The following is an 18310-nucleotide window of genomic DNA, read 5'->3' on the forward strand; positions in this document are numbered from 1 at the left end:
GAATAAGTAAAAGATAGGATCCATCACAGTAAGAGAAGACAAGTGTTTAATAAAATTGTTTGGAAAATGTTGAGATAAGAAGAAGGGAAAATATATTTTCTTGGAAAGAATTAAGAGAAAAGAAGAACAGAATGGGAGAAAATAAAGTAACTAGAAGACAAAGCTGGTAAAAGACCTCTGCAAATAATTTCAGAAACAATGATAATTTCCTTTCAAATTTTTTTTTTCATTCCTTCCCCCTCCCCCCTCCCCCCCTCCAAGGTTGTGATCCTGAAGACAGTTTTGCATCTGCATTCTGAGAAGGAAATGAGGTGTATATAAATCCACTTACCCCGATGGTTCTAACAATTCAGCTTTGAAAACAAAAAGTGAATATCATTTTGGTGGCTGTGTTCTGCCTCTGACTGGTTTTGGTGAACCATCTGAAGGAAGTTTAAATATTGTCTTTGAAACAAATGTCCTTCCTGTAGGGAAAAGAACATTTTTTTAATTAGATGCGTGCAATTCATTGATGATGACATGGTCACAGCTGCATAATGGTAGGGGTATCATCAGGGTAGCATCAGGAATGAGGTGGTCAGCAGGAGCAGGGAGGTCATTCTGCCCCTGTACTCTGCACTGGTTAGACCACACCTTGAGCCCTGTGTTCAGTTCTGGGCCCCCCAGTTTAGGAGGGACATTGAGATGCTTGAGCGTGTCCAGAGAAGGGCGACGAGGCTGGTGAGAGGCCTTGAGCACAGCCCTACGAGGAGAGGCTGAGGGAGCTGGGATTGTTTAGCCTGGAGAAGAGGAGGCTCAGGGGAGACCTTATTGCTGTCTACAACTACGTGAGGGGTGGTTGTGGCCAGGAGGAGGTTGCTCTCTTCTCTCAGGTGGCCAGCGCCAGAATGAGAGGACACAGCCTCAGGCTGCGCCAGGGTAAATTTAGGCTGGAGGTGAGGAGAAAGTTCTTCACTGAGAGAGTCATTGGACACTGGAATGGGCTGCCCGGGGAGGTGGTGGAGTCGCCGTCCCTGGGGCTGTTCAAGGCAGGATTGGACGTGGCACTTGGTGCCATGGTCTAGCCTTGAGCTCTGTGGTAAAGGGTTGGACTTGATGATCTGTGAGGTGTCTTCCAACCCTGATGATACTGTGTGATACTGTGACACTGTGGATACGAAAGGATCTCTGAATATTATTCAGTCCAACCCTCGCTCCTAGAGCAGAATCACCTTGTGTAAATCATACAGAAACACAACCAATTGTTTTTTTAATGCCTCCAGACAGACACTCTACAACCTACAGTCTCAATCTATATATCTGAAAAATTCTGCTTTTTCAACTTTTAGTATAGTTGTTTTTACTTAGTCATAGACAACACAGGTGCTTATAGTGAAAGTGAGGAAAACATTCCTCAGCAAACATGCTCCACATTTCATGCTATTGGCCTAATTTATGCCTGTTTAGCTGGGGAAAGGTTATTAGGATTCTGGGGTAAGCTCACTAAGACATTCTGTTGAGTTGACATGCATGTCTACACAGCAATGTAGAGAAAACTTGGTCTCCTGAAAGAGGCTTCAGAGGATAAGAACTCTAACTTTCCTGTGGTGATTTTCATCCACTACCTGAACTAGCCTGTACCTCCTGGCTCTCAGCTCTGTTGGCAGCTCTTAGAGTGGACATGCAGTGAAATGCCATGTTTCAGAGAATCATAATGAAACAAGCCTAGAAGTTGAAAGGGAGTAGGACATGCCTACAAAGCACATTACTGGACAGCTGCAGGCAGCTTGCTGGGAGCTTGCAGTTGTGCAGTGTGTGAACAGCATGAAGGCAGTTACCCAAGCCCCTGGGCACGCAGGCAAAACCACAGTCTGCCCAGTGATCTTCAGAGTAGGACAGTTTCTTGTGTATTAATAAGAGGCCTCGATTTTTCAGAACTAGTGTACAATATCCTCTTGTGTTGAGAGGAAAATACAGAAACACAGCCAGCACTGAGTTAATTATAGAAGAGTTTTGGCTCTTATTTTAGCAAGACAAAGCTCTGTTTCAATGTACTTCTTTCGCGGCACTTCAGTGCCACAAATTCACATGCCAGATGAGGACTTTGTCTCTTGGTGAGACTGTTTCATGGAACTCACTGTTCTTGGTGCTGAAAACAATTATTATAAATGGAGAAATTCAATCAGGAAGGCAAAAATTATAAGGCAAAACACCATGTAGTACCTGTTCACTGATTCATAACTAAGGACAGGAATTAAATAGTAAGTTGGTTTAGACTCAGCGTTTCCCAGAAATTTGCCATTAAGGCAGCTATTGTGGTGCTTTGTGTGATGAATTAAAAAGGGGGAGGCAATTCAACAATAAAATTATAAGGACAAAAAAATGTCATGCCTGGTTTGTCTTTCAAGGAAATGTCTCTTCTTTCTCTCAGATTGCATATATGTTCCAAGTGCGTTTGTGTGAAGACCATCTAGGTTTTATACACCTGAGTACCTGCAGATTTTAAATGTAGCACTTTTAAAACTGGGTTTAGACAAAAAAGAATAATGGAAAACTATATGTCTTATATGCAAACCTAATAAATTTCATTTATTCCTATTTCTTACTGTTCGTAAGGTGCTAAGGCTTTAATGCATGTAGTATGAGTATGAACTCTTTCAAGACTGAAACTGCAGTTTTTGTGCTGTGGACTGCTGGAGTAGGAATGGCTTTCAAGGGATAAATATATATATATATATATATGTATATATATATATATATATATATATATATATATGTATGTATGTATGTATCATGAAAGACTCAGCTTTGTCTTAGTAGAGGGACTTGCAAAAAAAAAGGGGTTAAATCCATTGCTGGTCAGGAGAGGAATGGTCTGTGCAGTTCCACACTGTATGTGTTATGAACATGAATACTTTTTGAATTCATAGTTAAAAATTGATAAGATTTGTGCAGCCACCCATGTAGAATTTTTTTTTCTTTGTTGTTGGTAGAAAATTCAAATGCAGTTTCTGCAAGCACTTGCTGAAGTAAACTAATAACACCTACCAGCTAACCAGGTCATGCAGACAGAAAGCACGGTGTTTCCTGGGAAGGAATAATAAATTGCACTGGTATAGGCTGGGAGGTGATCTGCTGGAAAGCAGCTCTGTAGAGAAGGGCCTGGGAGTCCTGGTGGACAACAAGCTATCCAGGGGACAGCAATGTGCCCTTGTGACCAAGAAGGCCAATGGGATCCTAGAATGCATTGAGAGGAGCGTGTCCAGCATGTCAAGGGAGGTTCTCCTCCACATCTACTTTGCCCTGGTGAGACCTCACCTGGAATACTGTGTTGAATTTTGGGCTATCCCACTCAGGAGGGAGAGGGATCTCCTTGAAAGAGTCCAATGGAGGGCTACAAAGATGATTAAGGGGCTGGAGCACTGTCTTATCAGGAAAGGCTGGAAGACCTGGGGCTTTTTGGTCTGCAGAGGAGAAGACTGAGAGGGATCTAATAAATGTATATAAATATATAAAGGCTGAGTATCACAGAATCATAGAGTTAGTCAGGGTTGGAAGGGACCACAATGGTCATCTACTTCCAACCCATCTGCCATGGGCAGGGACACCCTATCCTAGATCAGGCTGGCCAGAGCCTCATCCAGCCTGGCCATAAACACCTCCAGCCATGGGGCCTCAACCACCTCCCTGGGCAATCCATTCCTGGCTCTCACCACTCTCACGCTGAAGAATTTCTTCCTCATGTCCAGTTTGAATCTCCCCACCTCCAGCTTTGCTCCATTCCCCCTAGTCCTGTCGCTACCTGAAAGCCTAAAAAGTCCCTCCCCAGCTTTTTTGTAGGCCCCCTTCAGATACTGAAAGGCCACAATAAGGTCACCTTGGAGCCTTCTCTTCTCCAGACTGAACAGCCCCAACTCTTTGAGTCTGTCCTCATAGCAGAGGTGCTCCATCCCTCTGAGCATGCCCGTGGCCCTTCTCTGGACACACTCCAGCATGTCCACATACTTCTTGTAATAGGGGCTCCAGAACTGGATGCAGTATCAAGAAGAAAGGGACAGCCTCTTCTCACTTGCCCCATGTGATAGGAAAAGGGGCGATTGATATGAACCAGAGCACAGGAAACTCCAGCTCAACATGAAGAAGAACATCTTTACTGTAAGTGTCACAGGGTCCTGGAACAGGCTTCCCAGAGAAGTTGTGGAGTCTTCTTCTCTGGAGACTTTCAGGACCTGTCTGAATGCATTCCTGTGTGACCTTGTCTTGATTCTAGTTTAAATTCCCCAGAGACCCACAATATATCTAACAGAACCAATACAATTATTGGATGCCTTCCCCTTTCCCTCCTCTAGAGAGGAAAAGGTAAAACACTAAAACACACCTGAATAAATAGTCTTGCTTCAATTTGGAAGTTAAAAAAGAAAACTTTAACAATAAATAAAAGGTATTTGAAATAGGGGAGTTACAAAGAGGTATAGGGAAGGGAAAACAAGATACACAAAATATATATTTAACCAGATTGATGGCAATGGGTTTTGTCCACCTCATGGAAGGATGGCCACATGGTAAAACAAAGAGCAGCAGGAACAAAAGGGTGGTGCTGGCAGGCAAGGAGATAGGGCAAGAGAACTGGAAACATGAAGTTCCTCTGTTTTTATAGGGGGCTAGACAGGAAGTGAGAGTGGGCTAACCACTACACCTGGAGTAAGGTTCAGACTCACCCTCAGGGAGGAGTCAGGAGGACCTGGGGGCAAATTCAAGACCACCCCCCCACCCCCCCGGGTGGGTTAACCCTTTACGGACCTGCACTAGATTACGATCCTACTGTAGCAGGGGGTTGGACTTGATCTCTAACGTTCTGTGATCCTGTGATCTTGATGGAATAAACAGAATTTCCTGTCCATCCTTAGAAAATGCAACAAACCTATCCAAAGAATGGTAGATGAGTCTATTCTATGTCTATCAAAGTATTCTGTTGTTGTTCTCAATGGTCATCCCAGGATAAGTGAAAATAAAACAACAAAAAGAAAGAGAACCTTTCATACCAGTTAGTAAATATTTAGCTGTAATACTCGTTTATGTTCGACAACCTGATGCTGTGGTGTGTCTCTTCCTGCTGACACATGGACTTAGACAGGCAGCAACTGTAGTCATGATAGCAGCAGCACATGTCAGTCCTAGAATCATATAATGGTTTGGGTTGAAAAGGCATCTTGATGGTCATCTATTTCCAACCTCCCACCAGAACAAATTGCTCAAAGCCCCATGCAACTTGGAATTGAACTCTTCTCTCTGGGCAACTTGTTCCAGTGCCTCACCACAGAGACAGCGAAGAACTTGTCCCTTTCATGTAATCTAAACCTACTGTCTTTCATTTTAATGCTATTACCCCTTGTCCTTTCTTCAAAGCATTGAACAGAGAACAGACTGCAGATTCCTGACACTGACTCTTCACAATGAGAGTCAAGGTTGCTATTCTGAGTCCAAAAATAAATCAATGAAACAGCTCTTGGAAAGATATCATACTTCTAGTAGCTCCAAAGATGACATTGATCACAAAATACAGTAAAAAGAACATCATCAAGAGTTGAATGTTTCTAAAAAATTATCAACTGTTTATGCTCTGTCTCTGACTACTCTTTTCATTAATTATTCTATTTAACTTTAACAGACATTAGCAACAATCAGATGTCATCTAGATGCCATCTAGACATCACTAGAAATTGTTTAAAGTTTTTGATCTTGTTCCAATTCAATTTCACGCTGGATGGTAGAGCAGATTAATTTGAGAAAGGAGATTTTGTGCAAAATTGGGGCTTATTCTTAGAATCTTGCCTCTCGGCTGCATGCCTCTATATAAGAATTTTTATTTGTCTATTCACACCTACAAATAGAAATGTGCAAATACAATCCATATGCACTTTGAAGGGTTCAAACAACACTGGCCATGTAAAACCAACATAACAATTTGAGTTTCAGCTTAAGATAAGTGCAGGGTTCTGCACTTTGGCCACAACAACCCCAAATAGCTCTACAGGCTGGGAACAGAGTGACTGGAGAGCAGCCAGGGAGAAAGGGACCTGGGGGTACTGGTAGATAGTAGCTGAAGATGAGGCAGCAGTGTGTCCAGGTGGCCAAGAGAGCCAATGGCATCCTGGCCTGTATCAGGAACAGTGTGACCAGTAGGACAAGGGAGGTTATTCTTCCCCTGTTCTCAACACTGTACAGGGTGCACCTTGTGTACTGTGTCCAGTTCTGGGCCCCTCAATTCAGGAGAGATGTTGAGGTGCTGGAACGTGTCCAGAGAAGGGCAACAAAGCTGGTGAAAGGCCTGGACCACAAACCCTCTGAGGAGAGGCTGAGGGAGCTGGGGGTGTACAGCCTGGAGAAGTGGAGGTTCAGGGGTGATCTCATTGATGTCTACAACTACCTGAAGGGAGGCTGTAGCCAGGTGGGGGGTGGTCTCTCTGCCAGGCAACCAGCAACAGAACAAGGGGCCACAGTCTCAAGCTGTGCCGGGGGGAGCATAGGCTGGATGTTAGGGGGAAGTTCTTCACAGAGAGAGTGATTGGCATTGGAATGGGCTGCCCAGGGAGGTGGTGGAGTCACCGTCGCTGGGGGTGTTCAAGAAAAGCCTAGGTGAGGCACTTAGTGCCATGGTCTAGTTGACTGGATAGGGCTGGATGCTAGGTTGGACTGGATGATCTTGGAGGTCTCTTCCAACCTGGTTGATCCTATGATTTTATGACTCGTAAGTCCATCTCTGTTTCTTTGAATATTTGATTTTAATCATAGTGTCATGTATCTGAAAATAATTTTCTATTTCCCCAACTTTGTATGAAGATGGGTATTCATTTTAACTTTGGCAGCACTACCCAGCATTTGCAGAGATAGTCTCTTTATGCCTAAAACCTACTGGTGAGAATAAGACACCATGTGACCCATTCAACATCATCCACTAGGCAAAAGGAAGCTGGTGGTACAGAGGTATGAAATTCTAATTTTATGCCCCAAATCTTCAGTTCTGTACAAAATGGACAGCATTTGTACCTTTTTACCTAAGAATTTTGGGGCAATTTTAACAGGTAGCAAAAGAAACTTAAGCTTCCTTTTTCCTTTTTTTTTTTTTTTTTTTTTTTTTTTTTTTTAATCAATGAGCTTTTAATCAGAATTTGTTTAAACTCCTATGAGACAAAAACAAGTTGGATACAAATGGAATAATAATTGCACTACTTTTTAAAAAAATATCTACTAATTAGCTGATGAATGATGAACACATTAAGCTATTGCTTGGCTTCCTTTTCCCTCCTCTCCATTGTACACTCTGCCTGCAAAAGTCAATTTGCAAGAATTAGTGACACATGCTTCTTGCAGGCTTCAGTGATTATATATTCGTCCAAGGTGAAACTGTACTTCTTTGGTACAGAACATAAAAGAGCTCTTCAGTGAAGAACAATGCAAACTTTTCTGGCTATATTTGTGTTTTAGTTGAATAGGAGAAAAATGAGTGTCTATGTCAAAGACAAGATGTGAGGGTTAATTAAGAACTGATAAAAGGGGAAAAGAATAGAAAAGACTTCAGAACAGTAAGCCAAATCCTGCACTATTGTATAACTTATTTTTTGTACAGACTTGCTGGGACAGATTTTTTAGAGCCTTGTAGTATCTGAATGTGAAAAAACTTTAAATAATATTGTCCCTAGTTATCCACAAGTACTCTGTCTTTATTTGTAAGTAACACAGCACTGTGGTTCAGTTATTCTGTTTCTCCTCTTTTCAGGTGTTTATTAACAGTCACAGAATCACCAAAACACCTGGTTGGAAAAAGATTTAATATAGTTGAGTGATCCCATTCCTTCCTTGATATTTCTGAGGTAAAAGAATTATATTCTTTAATGTCCTTTTCCTAGACAGGTCTCTTTCCTCATTGTCTTTGTAGTATTTTTCCACTCCGTGTTTCACTTACCTTTGGAGACTGGCAACAAGAGAAGTTTCTGTTTTATAGTGCACCTACTTCTTAAAACTTCCTGAAGATTATTGATGAAACACATTCATCAATTTGGTTCTTTGTAGCTTCTTCTTCACTAGTAGCACATAGCCTATGTCTGATGAAAATGGCATTTTCTGTAATTTCTAGAAGTCACTTTCAAGTCCTGGGCATTGAGTTCACTGCTTACCCCCCCCCCCCCCCCCACCCCCCCACCCCCCCCCCCCCAGCCAGAAAGAAAGAAAATGAATCTGTGTATCCATCCCAAGACACTGCATCTCATTCCTTTTCCCTGCAATTCCAGTTCTCCAGACTGCTTTTTTTTTCCTTATTGCTCATTGGTCCTTCTCTTTTGTGGTGGTTTGGCTATTATCCCACCCCCCCACACTTTGAAAAATGCCCCAGCTAACTCAGATGGGCTCTGGGAATATAAATGAAGCTATTTATTTACAGCAGCACAATATACAAGCAGCTATTTACAATATACAGCTTAAAGCTTCAAAGTTTTAGCTAAAACTTATAAGCTTTCTGTATACAACTGTATTATACAGTTATATGCAGAAATATACAAAAGATAAACAATACAGAAGCACAACTGCCCTCCCAGAAACCTGAGTCCCCAGGAGGGGCTTTTAACCACCCCTGAACCTCTTCCTGCCCCTCTCAACCTTAACCCAATCTTGAGAAAGAATATAGGTGCAGCTAAGAGGTTAAGGAGCAAGGTTAGTGGCAGTGAGGTTAGGGAGATGTGGCTTAGTCTGAAGCCAAAAGCAGAGTGAAGACAAAATGGAGAATGTTATCTAATGTTTACTTCTTGTTCCCATAGTTCTCAGCGGGACTGTGAGAGAAGAGACACAACCATGTTTTCCTTTCATAGCCAATTATCTACTTTCTCTCACCAAAACATTCTAGCCTGCTTCAAACTAGCACATCTTTATTTACAGAAAAAAAAAACAGTAAAAATTTACAGTAAAAAAGGCCATTAAACTGAGGACAATGACATTATTCAAATTTGTAAATGCAGTTCATAAACATCCCTTTCATTATGTACTCTTTTACAGGAGATTCAGCTGATGAAGATAGATACACTAAAGCAATCCAAAAAAAGAGGAGCAACTGATTTTGAATGTCTATTTGTGAAAATGTAAGCTAAAATATTCCTTAATAACTAAAAATGTAAAGGTCTTTTCCAGAAAATATTAAAGTCTGTCTTTAGTATTAGTCCAAACTGCTTTTGTGGAGCAAATGCACCGGATGTGGGAAGCAGCAGAGTTGGGTCTTTTAGTCAACAGCTGCTCCTGCAACATGAGAATGCCCCAGAAGTCATTTAGCATTGCCTTAAATGAAAATCTCAAGCTATTGAAGTTAACGATGGCTGAACAATATGTTATGACTAATACTGAATTATGAATATTAATTTTCAGGTTTAAATATTAATTATTATTTATTAATATTTTAAAAATCACCAGATCATGTGCACTTTGTTTGGATTCTCAGTCAACAGCAAGTATTTACAAAAAGGGTATTTATGATCACAGAATTAAACCGTCTAAGCAGTCAGAACTTGGAAAATAAGAATGCAGAAAACAGGAAAATGCTGAGTATGCAGTGACAAAGCAGTACCAGCTATGGTCACAAGATTGGCCAAACATGCTTGCTCAGTGAGTCTAAAACTTTTAAGCTTTATAGCTTATGGAGCCTTAATAATAACTATTGCCCAAATATTACTCATGTTGTGCTGTTAAATACAGTATAATTCCAAGGCATAGGGAAGAAGAGGAAAATTGCGTTGCAACAAGCTGCACTGCTTTGGTTCTTGAAGCTGTGAAAACAAAAGCTATCACTGCTGTGAATAGCTTTGCTGCAGGCAGGAACCCAGCTAATCAGGGATCACCAAACACTCCAGTCCAAGAAAGGCTGAAGAAAGGCAGGATTTTTCAAATAATTTCCCTATTAAATACATTTTTAAAATCTAACTGACTAACAGGCACAGGCATGAGAAGTTTTGGCCAATGAATTTAAACTGTTGTACCTTGTGTGAGCTATACATATATTCCCAAAATGCGAGTAAGGCATGTGTGGGGTTGCACAATACACCTGACCACGGTGCTGTGTTGCTACCCCCTCAAGGCAAACTTACTGGAACCAACCCTCTATTGTTTGATTTGTCTGTTCCTCAACTCCTAGGTCCTACAACTGCAAGGGACAGTGGCAAAACTGGTCTAGCAGGAATCATGCCCTGTCAGGACACAATATCCATCGTTAAAGTTAGCAATCATTTAGCAGTGGCTTAAATATGCCGAGAGTGCAAAGGCCATCTCCAGAACGTCAATGTGATCATCATACACTATGAAATCCTCTGAATGCATGATACTGTGATGAAGGGGAAATTAATTAATGCAAGATGATATCTCTTCCAAAACTAATATTGTTTATTAATTTTGCTATTCAGAACTCTTGACACCCCCAACCACTGATTTTAATAATATTTAGGTTCTTACATGGTCAGGGAAACATTATATGGATAATATCTACATCTAATATAACCAGCAAAATACATAAACATTAATTGACCTGGAAGAGAAGATTCCCGCAGTCATATGCCACTTGCAGTCAATGTATTGCTTGTCCATTAGAGGGACTCAAGGACCTCTTTCTGCTTGTGGCAGAAGGCAATGGGAGAACTACAAAGAGGCTTTTAAGTATTTACTCACAAATTATTATTATTACCCAACTTGTGGGGGCTATCCACAGTCCCAAATGCTTTCAGGGGACTGTCTTATCAGCTGTTGAGACTTGATTCTTCCCAGGCTTCTGGGGAAAGGAGGCAGACAATCTCTGACCTTGTCTCTTGGCTCCTCTGGACAATCTGTGTAGGACTTCCAGTCTTAGCAGGAGACTTTCAGATATCTTGTGATGTGCAGTCTCAGCACTATGTCACACTGGCCACACAGGCTGATCACATGCAGGCCCTTAGAGCCTGTTCCTAGTAAGCTCACGACAGTGAAGTTTACCAGCAAGTAATAAGGTGGCAGACAATTGCAGCAGGCAACAGCAGAGCACAGCAGAAAGCAGGTTGTTCACCTGCATATCTCCTTTTATCAATGTAGGCCAAGATTAATTGAACTCTGGACACAGAATCGTCAATCAGAATGGCAGTTAGCCAAACCTTACCATATTAGGCAAAGACATAGGCTCGCTTTTACCCAAATTTGGGAAAATCACAGGCCTTGCATAAGGCAGGCACAAATTAAGTGCACATACCTTGTTTACCACAGGACCCTGGGCAGGCCAGAGTTCTTAGACTTGGTGGCTTCAAGTTATTTTGTGTTCTTTTCCCATGCTTGCATCTCTGGTGGAGCAGAAAAACATGCCTAGGCAAGGCAGGATATGTATTGAGCCTATTTTGGACCTATCAGACCTACCATGACAGATGATTTTTAAAGAAGTATGGGGTGCATACAAAAGTAGTCCACTGTGATGTCTCACTCATGCTGAAGACTTGAGTTCATTTAGCTGATCATGAAAGCCTTTAGGTAATCATTGCTCTTGAATCACAAAGCAGGAGCAAAATGAAAACAGTGAAGAGGAGGAGAAAACCCAATAACAGATTTATAATATCCTGCTCATTATTGTAATTTGATGTCACTGGGTAAGCCAAATTGCATGATGTCTTTTTGATTTTGTGCTTGAAAGCAAATAAAACATTATCCTACATTAGCTATGGTCTACGCACAATGTGCTATATTTTCACACATTGAAGTCTAGCTTAGATTCAGATTTGTGACATACAGAAGTTTTCAGAATCCTATGTACTTGCTGTCCTTTCAAAACATAAGGAATGTTCCAAAAATTATTGGAAGACAGTGATTCATCAACTGAGCGTCTGCCTGGAGTTGGCTTTGGCCCTTTGTGTTTGTTTTGATACACATTTCAAGAATTAGATCATCAAAGTGGAATATAATTTCTGCTCCCACAAGCAATAGCTCTGCACTTGGGGATTACTAGCTTCTTTCAATCAAATTTACTCAAGTGCTACCAGCATTCCTGTCTATACCCTGAGGTATGGTTCAGTTCCCTTTATAGCCTACCTCACTTTTCTATGGGGAAAAGATCTCTTTGTCTATTAGCACATCACTGATTCTTACATATCATATATCTTGGTGGATACATGTGCACACTCCTAAAGGTATTTTCCAGGAACATTGTGCCATTTCTGCACGTCAGGTCTCTGTATTATTTGGTCAATGTGCAACACACACGACAAATGTTTCAGAGGTTTGCATGCTATGAGCGCACAGACATGCAAGCAGGAGAATGAAAAATGCATTTCATTGCCAGATCTGAACTTCATTCTGAGATTTATTCAATGAAATTATCTCAAGATCTGCTTCAATGAATTATTGTTTTGTGGCTAAAGACAAAATGTGGGGTCTGTGTTAAAAAATTCAGGGAGCTTTATAGGATTCTGATCATAGAACAGCTATAACAAAACACCTGTTAGTTCATTTGGACACAATTTCCCCTTTATTAAACTCTACTGATTATCAATAATAAGGGGAGAGTATTTAAAATTTCATTTTACTCATTCCCTTAATGCTGTAGATGAAATTTTAAATATACTATTTTTCTGTTTTAAACTATTAACTGTAGTAGTAATATCCCTTGCATAGATCTTTTATGCAAAGAGTCATGGAAATAAAAAGTTAATGAGTTTCTGACTCCAAAAATGTAATTGAAACGTGGCTCATATGTACATAGGCCTGCACAATTAAGATAGAGGTTTCAAAGTATTTCATTAGACTGCAACATCTCATTTCTACCACTTCACGGTGCTACACTGGGCTGCAAATTCATAGCAGGCCACTGTATATTATTCAAAATGCATCTTTGTAGATGAAAGAGATTTTCTCAATTCAGAGCACATAAAGGAGGAGAATCATAGAATCATAGCATCATAGAATCATAGACTCAACCAGGTTGGAAGAGACCTCCAAGGTCATCCAACCGAGTCTAACCTATCACCCAGCCCTAGACAATCAACTAGACCATGGCACTAAGTGCCTCATCCAGTCTTTTTTTGAACACCTCCAGGGATGGTGACTCCACCTCCCAGGTGGCAAATCACTCTCTCTGTGAAGAACTTCCTCTTAACATCCAGCCTATACCTCTCCTGGCACAATTTGAGACTGTGTCGCCTTGTTCTGTTGCTGATTGCCTGGGAGAAGAGACCAACCTCCACCTGGATGCAACCTCCCTTCAGGTAGTTGTAGACAGCAATGAGGCCACCCCTGAAGCTCCATTTCTCCAGGCTAATCAACCCCAGATCCCTCAGCTGCTCCTCACAAGGCAAAGAATAAATGATGTGATGGTTTGTGTGTTACACCCCCCTCTCCTTGGAAAATCATCCAGACTAGACTCAGTGGCTCTGGAAATTGAATGAAGCTTTATATTTACAGCTTAGCACAATAGATACCTGAGCCCCCATGAGGGTTCTCAACCACCCTTCCACCTTTCCTCCCATCCCTCTCCCTTACCCCAGATCTTGCTTTATGCCCAAGGAAGATTGGAGGGTTGGCCAGGAGAGTAGGAAGCAGGTGGATTCAGTCACACAGATGGCAGGTTAGGTTAGAGAGAGAGAGATACAGCCCAAAGCCCATACAGAAAACGTCTGTGTCATCTATGTATGTGTTCTTATACATCTCAGCAAGCCCATGAGTGAAGTAGACATCACCATTGTTTCCCTTTTACAACCTGTAATCTAATTCTTCTCACCAATGCGTTCTAGCTAGCTTCAAACTAGCACAACACCTCACCAGCTTTATCAACATTCTCTGGACATGTTCCAATATCTCAATATCTCTCTTGAATTGAGGAGCCCAAAAAAAGAGTCATTTCCTGAAATACAGGAACATGTTTCAGCTCCACTTCTCAGTAGCAAGTACAGAGCACTTTTGCAGCCTGTGCTGGGAATGGATCTTCATTATCTCTTTTCTCCACCCACAGGGCTGTACTTTGTGGGAAAAAGTAGTACCAGGTGTCCTTCAAAATTACTATAAGCTCATCTTGATAAGGTATTTCAGCCACACTTAAATGACACAAGTGGCCAGACAAAACAAATGATGCTGTCAGAGTGTATGCTAAATCACCCCTGAGGTTTCATGTAGAGGTTCAGGAGGAGGCTAAGGTATCAGTTTCTTTAGTTAAATCTAACTTTTAATTTCCTTGTGTTGATTATCCTAAATGGGAGCCAAAATATCCAAAGAAAAAAAACACGTGAGTCATGACAGAAGGTTTAAAATTTTATCAGTGGCTTCATGATTCATGCACTGGAGGTGGGACACTAACAAAGTGCCACAGAGGGGTATTCTGCCACCTGCGCCGGTTGTGGTGGAGGGGAGAAATTAATTGATGCAAGAGGATATTTTATAAAAATATATATTTATTAATTTCAATATTTTCAACTCTCGCCACCCCCAATCAATGAACTTTAATATTAATATTTGTTCTACACAGTTATGAAGACATTATGGGAATATTTCAAACAGTAACTTGTTAATAACTAGCATACATTCAAACTGTTAAACAGAGAGAGGATTTTCCCCACGGGTTAATGCCACTTGGGGTCATATACTATTTGCCCAGCAGGTGGGCTGAAAGCTCTTTCTGCTCTATGGCAGGAAGCAATAGAAATTACAGAGGCATTAAAGCATTTACTCACAAATTCTGCTTAATAAATAATCACCCTCTGGGGCTACATCACAGCCTACACAAGTGTCCAATTCTTCAGGGTCTCTGCCTGTGGACTTTGAGGCTGTAATCCTCCGGCTTCAGGGGAAATGATCTCTGACCTTGTGCTGCTGGATTCTTCTGGATGCTCTCTCCAGGGATATGTAGGCAAGATCTCAGGTGCAGAGGCAGGATGCCGTGCTGTCTCAGCACGATGTAATGCTGGCTACTCAGGCTGATCATGTGCAGACAAGTGGGTCTGCTCCTGGCAACTTGTGGCAATGGCGCACACCAGGCAATCATAAGGCAGCAGGCGTGCAATAGGATGCTTGGCTGCACGGGAGTCTGAGCTTGGTAAAGGCAGGCATAAGTGAGTTCTGCAAGTGAGTATGCAGGCAGGCAAGCAATGTGGGGGAGCAAACACATGTTTACCTGTGTACCCCCATTTATTAAATGTGGGCGGAGAATTATGGCCCATTGGCCACTAGAATGACCGATCAGGTTGGCATACAGTCAAACCTTACCATAGTAGGCAAAAACCACAGGCCTGGACCTTCCAAATATGGGAATCACAGGCCTTACACTAGGCATGCACGAGCTGGGCGTGTGGGGGCTTACACAATCAGGTGTCCTGGGCAGGCCAGACTTTATGGCACCAGGTCTGTTGTGCTCCTTTGTGCTCGTTTAATATGTTTACCTCTGGTTATGGCAGAAAAATATGTCCAGGCAAGGTAAGGCACAAATAAGCCTATTTTCGTGCCTATGGGCCCTCCACAACACAAAGTGTGTTACTTCTATTGTGGAAATGATAATATTTATCGTATAATTCTCGTTGTATAAATGGTACGACAATACAAGCTTGTTGAATCACTGCAAATGATTCTACACTGCGGATGTAGCACACTCTGAAAGAGCAAATGCATCTGACAGTAAAATAAGGATATATGAAACATTGACAGGAAAGAAAGATGCTATGAAACATACCAAATATTTTATTTTTCACATTAAGATTGTTTAGATTTTTAAGTAGCATGTTATGTTATGTTTAAGGCTTAACTTAGTTTTTGTGTATAGTTAAACAAAGGATAGCAACTTTCTGGAGATGTTGAATATTAACAAAAAAAAATGTAATAAATGTAAATAATTTGCTGTAAGATGCAAAAAGAATAACAAAGATAGATCTTTATTATTCCATTCATTAACTAAGTGATATTAAAAGCTGAACAATTATTTTTTCTTTCTGTCCCTTGCTTCAGTCTCCTTGCAACTTTCTGCTTCACACTACTCCACTTATTTCTGTCCCAACCTTCTCACTGGTACAAATTGTCTGGGAGTTAATGGGATAGGGAGGAGGGAGCAGGTCCAGTTGCTGTGAACCCTTCTGTGCTTCATCCAGGGAAGTTGAGGAACAATTCAGGGGGATCCCGGTGAGGATCCTTGTGTTATTTCTAATTTGTAAATAATCGTAAACATTTGTAAATATATTTTTGTACATATGCATTGCATTATATGCTTGTAAAATTTAGCTTGCTGTAAATACGCAGCTTCCTTTGCTTCTAAGCTGTCTGAGCTGGTCAGGTAAATTTATTTGGAGAGCATTTTCAACTCACTGCAGAAAGCCTGAAGTTTAAGAATGGATGGGGGGAAATGCAGGATCCAGATGCAGAAATTGTGAAAATGGTCAAAGTGTTCCTGTGGTTGTCTATCCAACATAAACACAAACTATTTTTGCTGAATTTTTCTATTCTAATTTGACTACCAATATAGTAAATCCTGGACAAAGACAGCATTTTGTTGATCTCTGCCTACCGGAGAACTTGCTAGAGAAGCTTTAAAGTTAGGAAGATTTTGAATGAAAATGAATTAAAAAGAGAACTTAATGTGGTACCTTTTAGTAATGATAACTCCTTTTTATTACTGAAGATGCAAGAAAATCTTTAAATTATTGAATAATAATTTCATTTTAGGTCTCTCTCACAGTTTAATCATACAAAGATAACATTCTTTTTCCTTCCTTTTTCTTTCTTTGCTTTATTAGCTTAATTACTTAGAAGTGTTTAAATTTGTATGTGGATCATAAAAAAAAGTTTGGTTGTTTTTTTTTCCCTGCAATATTTTCCTACTGTTTCCCAAGGGAAATTATAATATTGCAAAAGGAGATGCCCTACCTTTTCATTTTAATGACAGTGAAAATGAATTACATTATGAGGGAGAGAAGGATTTCCTTCTGTGTTCAATAATATATTCTCAATCATTAATCATTCAGGAAAAAAGTGTGAGTCATTCTTCAGGAACATGTCAAACAATAGCTGAAAGCATGCTGGTGAAACTACAGCATGTGACATGAAAACTCTTCTAGTTTTCTTTACACAACAGTTGTAGAAGAATGCACAAAACTGTGTTTATTTTAGAATGAGTGCCTGTGGAGTGGCCTAAATTGATTTTCATAGTTATAGATGACATTCTAAAAAATATTCCTCTTGATATATCCATACTGGGAGTAAGCAGGGAATGAATTGCTATTCAGCTGAGGAGTGCAAGTATTAACATCTATCTCACTTGATTTTTGCTAATGTAGTGTTAGAAAAGAGAGGACTCAATCCTCACCTTGAATAGTTACATTTAGTTCTTTGGGTTTTACAACAGTGCATTGGAGAACACTCCTAGATCTGTTAAATGCCCAGCTTTGTAGGTGAAGTCAATGTGTAAGTGAATGATGAGCATTTCAGAAGAGGCCTGAAATCTGTACTGTCTTTTCATTGATTTCCAGATGGAGACAGCAGAAACCACCCATCTTTGTGGGCCTTAAGGAAACACTGATTTCCTTCCTCTGTGACTTCTTCAAAGGCTAGATCTGAGATACCAACCAGGTTACCAATTTGAGGTGTTGGAGATAAAGTTAAGTCCTTTTTGCTGTGGGATTTTTTTCTTTTGTTTTGTTGCATACCTCTTATGTAAGTAATCAATGGAGGAGACTTAAATTACTATTTGGAAACAGACTAGTTTCATAAATCAGTCTAAACTGATTTCTTTTCTGCTGAAAGAAGAGATCTCCACAATCCCACACTGCCTCATTTTTGTATGGTCACAGAAGAAACGTAATTTCTGAATATTAAATATATTTCACCTGCAGAATGATAATATTTTTTAAGATAGAAGTATGAAGTATGATGCACAGCTCCAGAGGAAAAGAAATTAAATGCACTATGTAATGATCTCCTTCCTGCCATTCTCCTGGTGGTTTTTCTTCCACACAAAGCTAGCATTACCACATGAATGAATTTTTGTTGCTCTTTCTGCATTTGTTCATCCTTTCACTTTCTTGTTTCTCTGCTGTTTCTCTTTTTACTCTTCACCTCTTCAACTGCATTCAGGTTTCCAGCCTTTGTTTCCTGCTTCCTTTTTCCTGCGCTGCCAGAAATTTCCTCCTCCACTTATAGTTACTAATTTGACTGATGCTGACAGTCCATCCTGCTAAATTTTTTTTACCTCTGTTTCAAGGGCAGCTTCTATTGCTGCTCTCTTTTACATAACCATGTTCATCAATTTGGACATCAGGATTGGCATCTCCGTATTTGCTTCTGCTTCTGCATGCACTCACTCTTCTCTTCATAGTGA

This window comes from Pogoniulus pusillus, chromosome Z (assembly GCF_015220805.1).
Source record: "Pogoniulus pusillus isolate bPogPus1 chromosome Z, bPogPus1.pri, whole genome shotgun sequence".
Taxonomy (NCBI): Eukaryota; Metazoa; Chordata; class Aves; order Piciformes; family Lybiidae; genus Pogoniulus; species Pogoniulus pusillus.